The sequence below is a fragment of the Palaemon carinicauda genome, chromosome 11 (genome assembly GCF_036898095.1).
Source record: "Palaemon carinicauda isolate YSFRI2023 chromosome 11, ASM3689809v2, whole genome shotgun sequence".
In the NCBI taxonomy this organism is placed as follows: Eukaryota; Metazoa; Arthropoda; class Malacostraca; order Decapoda; family Palaemonidae; genus Palaemon; species Palaemon carinicauda.
This window is the reverse complement of record NC_090735.1, coordinates 81,022,429-81,028,478: the sequence shown is the minus strand read 5'-3', so window position 1 is coordinate 81,028,478 and position 6,050 is coordinate 81,022,429.

The window sequence follows — 6,050 nt, the reverse complement described above, 5'->3', positions numbered from 1 at the left end:
AGAGTGCAAAATGTGCAGAAGAGCGCTGGTGCGCTGGAGAGCGTTGGCGCGCAGTAAAGCACTGCGCAGTCTCCGTAAGATGCGCAGGACAGTGCGGGCGCGTGGTGGGGCAGGCGGGAGGGCACGCGATCTTGCGTGTAGGACAGCGCTGGCACGTGCGTGCGGGACAATGCTTGCGGGTGCGAAAGATTGCTGGCGCACGTGGAAGATTCCTGACAGCAATCTCCCAGCGCGAGCACGGGGAGTGCTGGCTAGCGCGCACAGGTAGAGTGCTGTAAAGCACGCACGCACGCGCGGCGGAGAGTGCTGGCATGCACGGACGAGCGGGGAGTCCTGGCACGCATGGACGAGCGGGGAGTGCTGGCACGCACGCACGCGCACAAGGAGAGTGCTGGCACGCACACACGGGTTCAAGAAGTGTGCTGGCACGACGCGCGCGCGGGGGGGAGTGCTGGCACGACGCGCGCGCGGGGGGGAGTGCTGGCACGCACGCGCAGGGGGAGGAGTGTTGGCACGCAGGCTGCTGCACGGGTGCAAGAAGTGTGGTGGCACGACGTGCGCTCAGGGGAAGTGCTGGCAAGACGCGCGCGCAGGGGGGAGTGCTGGCAAGACGCGCGCGCAGGGGGGAGTGCTGGCAAGACGCGCGGGCAGGGGGGAGTGCTGGCAAGACACGCGGGCAGGGGGGAGTGCTGGCATGCACGCGCGAAGGGGGAGTGCTGGCAAGCGCGCGAGCGGGATAGAGTGCTGGCAAGCACGCTGCGCAGGCGAGCACTGCCTCTTTGGCAAGAGCTGGCACATAGTAGGGCGCTGGCACATAGGTGAGAGCTGGATTTGAGAGTGCAAAATGTGCAGAAGAGCGCTGGTGCGCTGGAGAGCGTTGGCGCGCAGTAAAGCACTGCGCAGTCTCCGTAAGATGCGCAGGACAGTGCGGGCGCGTGGTGGGGCAGGCGGGAGGGCACGCGATCTTGCGTGTAGGACAGCGCTGGCACGTGCGTGCGGGACAATGCTTGCGGGTGCGAAAGATTGCTGGCGCACGTGGAAGATTCCTGACAGCAATCTCCCAGCGCGAGCACGGGGAGTGCTGGCTAGCGCGCACAGGTAGAGTGCTGTAAAGCACGCACGCACGCGCGGCGGAGAGTGCTGGCATGCACGGACGAGCGGGGAGTCCTGGCACGCATGGACGAGCGGGGAGTGCTGGCACGCACGCACGCGCACAAGGAGAGTGCTGGCACGCACACACGGGTTCAAGAAGTGTGCTGGCACGACGCGCGCGCGGGGGGGAGTGCTGGCACGACGCGCGCGCGGGATAGAGTGCTGGCACGCACGCGCAGGGGGAGGAGTGTTGGCACGCAGGCTGCTGCACGGGTGCAAGAAGTGTGGTGGCACGACGTGCGCTCAGGGGAAGTGCTGGCAAGACGCGCGCGCAGGGGGGAGTGCTGGCAAGACGCGCGCGCAGGGGGGAGTGCTGGCAAGACGCGCGGGCAGGGGGGAGTGCTGGCAAGACACGCGGGCAGGGGGGAGTGCTGGCATGCACGCGCGAAGGGGGAGTGCTGGCAAGCGCGCGAGCGGGATAGAGTGCTGGCAAGCACGCGCCGGGGGAGGAGTGTTGGCATGCAAGCATACTTCCGCGCGCGCGCCCCCCCGGCGTTCTTCCGCCCGCGCAGGCCTCCCTACGTTCTTCCGCGTGCGGCCCCCCCACCCCCACGAGGCGTTTTTCTGCGCCCCCACTCCGGCGTTCTTCCACGCGCCCCCCACCCCACAGCGTTCTTCCGCGCGCGCCCCCACCCCCCGGCAATCTTCCGCGCGCGCCCCCACCCCCCCGGCAATCTTCCGCGCGCGGCGCTCCCCACCCCCCGGCAATCTTCCGCACGCGGCGCTCCCCACCCCCCGGCAATCTTCCGCGCGCGGCGCTCCCCACCCCCCGGCAATCTTCCGAGCGCGCCCCCCACCCCCCGGCAATCTTCCGAGCGCGCCCCCCACCCTCCGGCATTCTTCCGTGCGCGCCCCCCACCCACCGGCATTCTTTCGCGCCCCCCCCTCCCTCCCATTCTTCCGCGCGCCCCCCCCCCCCTCCCTCCCGTTCTTCCGCGCGCCCACACACCCCCCAGTTTTCTCCCGCGCGTGCCCCCCACCCCCCGGCGCTCTCCCGCGCGTGCCCCCCACCCCCCGGCGCTCTCCCGCGCGTGCCCCCCACCCCACTCCTAGGAAAGAAATAAAATTGTACTTAAGTTAGAAATAAACAAACGCTTCCATGCTGGTAAAAAATATAATAATAATAATCCAGCATTCACACAACTGCCTCTGGCTGCAGTCCATTCAAAAGGAGCATTCGCCAAAGACATTCACCACTGTCCTAAGCTAGCTAAAAAAATAAACAAAACCTCAATTATACCAACAGTCAATCATTTTACACACACACACACACACACACACACACACACACACACACACACACACACACACACACACACACTCTCTCTCTCTCTCTCTCTCTCTCTCTCAGGATTGACCGTGTTTAGCAAACAAAGGCCACAGGTATTGGAGGAAGTGGAGAAACTTTAGCTTATTTTCATAAACAGGCAACAGTTGACATGGTGTAGTGTTAGCAAAGATGGGATTTATTGCAAAGTAAGACAACTGCATGGGGATTTGATGAAAAAAAAACCCTGCCATGGTTCCTGAAGGGTTTGATTTCAAGGCAAGCAGAGGGTGGTTTGAAAAGTTTAGGATGAGAAGGGGGATACACTCCGTGGTTTGTCATGGGGAGGCAGGAAGTTCAGACAAGGATGCTGCAGAAAAGTTTAAAGTCAAGATTGGTAATTTCATCAAGGCCTAGGAATATCTTCCCCAGCAAATTTTTAACTGTGACGAAACTGGGCTTTTTTGGTAGAAAATGCCACAAAGGACTCACATTACACATGAAAAGTTGATGCGAGGCCACAAACCTATGAAGGATAGGTTTACACTCTTGCTATGTGGTAATGCTAGCAGCGATTGCAAACTAAAGCCACCACTTCTCTATCATTCGGAGAATCCCAGAACATTCAAAGCGAAAAACATTATGAAAATCCCTTGATTGTGGTCGGGAAGTTCGTATGATTGGCCTTGATTTTAGTGCTGCCTTTGACCGTGTTAATCATGAGGCCCTTGTTTTCAAACTGAAACAGTTGGGAGTGGGTGGGTTGTTTCTTAGCATTATTATTGATTTTTTAAGTAATAGATCTCAAAGAGTTGTTGTTGATGGGCACCATAGTGATTATAGGAATGTGATATGCGGTGTTCCACAGGGTAGTGTTCTTGGCCCATTACTTTTCATACTATATACACATGACATGTGGTTTGGCCTAGAAAACAAGCTTGTTGCATATGCAGATGATGCTACTCTCTTTGCATCAATTCCATCCCCTGAATGTAGATCTAGGGTTGGTGAATCCCTTAATAGAGATTTAGCTAGAATTAGTGCATGGTGCAAATTATGGGGTATGAAGTTGAATCCTAACAAAACTCAAAGTATGATTGTAAGTAGGTCAAGGACGGTGGCTCCTCAACATCCGGATCTCAGTATTGATAATGTTTCTTTAAATATGTATGACTCTTTCAAAATTTTAGGTGTGATTCTCGACAGTAAATTTACTTTTGAGAAACATATAAGGTCTCTGTCTTCTTCAATTGCACAAAAAATAGGCTTATTGAGAAAGTCTTTCAAGATTTTCGGTGATCAATCTATTCTGAAGAAGTGTTTTAATTCTTTCATTCTACCTTGTTTTGAGTATTGTTCTCCTGTTTGGTCTTCAGCTGCTGATTCTCATCTTAATTTGTTGGACAGAAACTTACGGTCTATTAAATTTCTTATTCCTGATCTAGATATTAATCTCTGGCACCGTCGTTCAATTAGTTCATTATGCATGTTGCATAAGATTTTTCATAACTCTGACCATCCTTTACATTCAGATCTCCCTGGACAATTCTATCCTGTTCGTAATACTAGGCAGGCAGTTAATTCTAATAGCCAGGCCTTCTCCATCACGAGACTCAATACTACGCAGTACTCTAGAAGTTTTATTCCAGCTGTTACCAAGTTGTGGAATGATCTTCCTAATCGGGTGGTTGAATCAGTAGAACTTCAAAAGTTCAAAGTTGGAGCAAATGCTTTTTTGTTGACCAGGCGGACATGAGTCTTTTTATAGTTTATTTATGACATATTTGTTTTTGATGCTGTTAATAGTTTATATATGACATGTCTGTTTTGACGTTGTTACTGTTTTTAGAATGATTTATTGTTAATCTGTTCTCTTCATTTATCTATTTCCTTATTTCCTTTCCTCACTGGGCTATTTTTCCCTGTTGGAGCCCCTGGGCTTATAGCATCTTGCTTTTCCAACTAGGGTTGTAGCTTGGATAGTAATAATAATAATAATAATAAAGAGTAACTTGCCTATTATGTGGAGGTCAAACATAAAGGCTTGGCTGACCAGACAATATTTTACATTGTGGGTGCATGAAGTGTTTGCCCCAGCCATGAAAAGATATTTGGAGGAAAAGACGTTGCCGTTATGCTGCCTTCTCGTGATGGATAATGCTCCTGCCCACCCTCCAGGTTTGGAGGATGACTCAACTGATGAATTTGATTTCATCAAAATCAAGTTTCTGCCGTCAAATATGACACCACTGCTCCAACCCATGGACCAGCAAGTCATTGCAAATTTCAAGAAATTGTATACCAAATTCCTTTATCAATGATGCTTCGAGGTAACTAGTGACACTCGGCTAACCTTTCGAGAATTTTGGAAAAATCCTTTCAATATCTACCACTGCATCACCATCGTCGACAAAGCCTCGGACCAAGTGTCATATAGGACCATGAACTCTGCATGGAGGAAATTGTGGCCCGATTGAGTTACTGAGCATGAGTTTGAAGGGTTTGAGAATGTTGCTAGCACCAGCACAGCTGCTGATGTCGAGGAGGAATCTCAGGAGGATAGGCAATTCATTGATGATATCGTTAGCATGGGCCAATATCGTTAGTAAGGGCCAAAATCTCGGTTTGGAGATGGACAGCAATGATATCGAGGAGCTACTAGATGAAAATCATGCCGAGCTCACCACAGAAGAACTCCTGCACCTTCAGGAGGAGCAGAAAAAGAACAGAGGAGGAGATGTCTTCTGGTGAGGATGCCCTAACTGCTATTATCAAAGATACTGTATGTGTGCCAAATGGAACAAACTCCAGAACTTTGTGGAACTGTATCACACAGATAAAGCCGGAGCCAGCAGAGCTGTGTATGCTTTTAAAGACCTTGTCATTAGCCACTTTCGTAAAGTTCTTAAAATAAGGCAGAAACCAGTTACAGTAGATACCGTAAGTGCTTTACAAATAGGAAAGAACACCCTGTGGCAGAGTCTTCCAACCAAAGAGATTTGCTAAAGACAACACCCACAGCCGAGTTACCTGTTTTTACCTAAGGGGATTCTCTCCAACAAACACGTTTATTATGCCATCTACAAATCACCAGAAAGGTAAAAATATTCATGCAATGAAAATAGTTATTTTTTTCTTTTGATATGTTACAATTGGTAAAGATAAAAAATGTTTTTGGTGTGGTTTTTTCCACACGATCTTTGATAGGATATTTTTTATGGGAATTTCTGCACTTTTTTTTTTTTTTCCCAAAGATTTCGCTAACTCTTACCTTAGCCTAGGCTAGCCTTTGATACGTTAATTTTTTTTACGTGTTACAATTGGTAAGAATAAAAAATGTTCTTGATGATTTTTTTCACACGATCTTTGATAGGATATCTTTTATTAGTATACAACAAATAAGCTATTTCTACAAGTTTTTTATTTTACACAAGAATCTGAGTAAACAAGGCTGGAATAAGAGTTGCTACAGATACGACAATACATTTCCCAGCCTAGCCTACTCTATAAATATAGTATTTATGAGAAATTCTGTGTACTTTATACATTACCTGCTCGCTTAATATAACATTTATGGTGTAAAATAATGTACAAATGCTTAAAAAAGTCATTTTCTAGTCTTGGAAAGGAT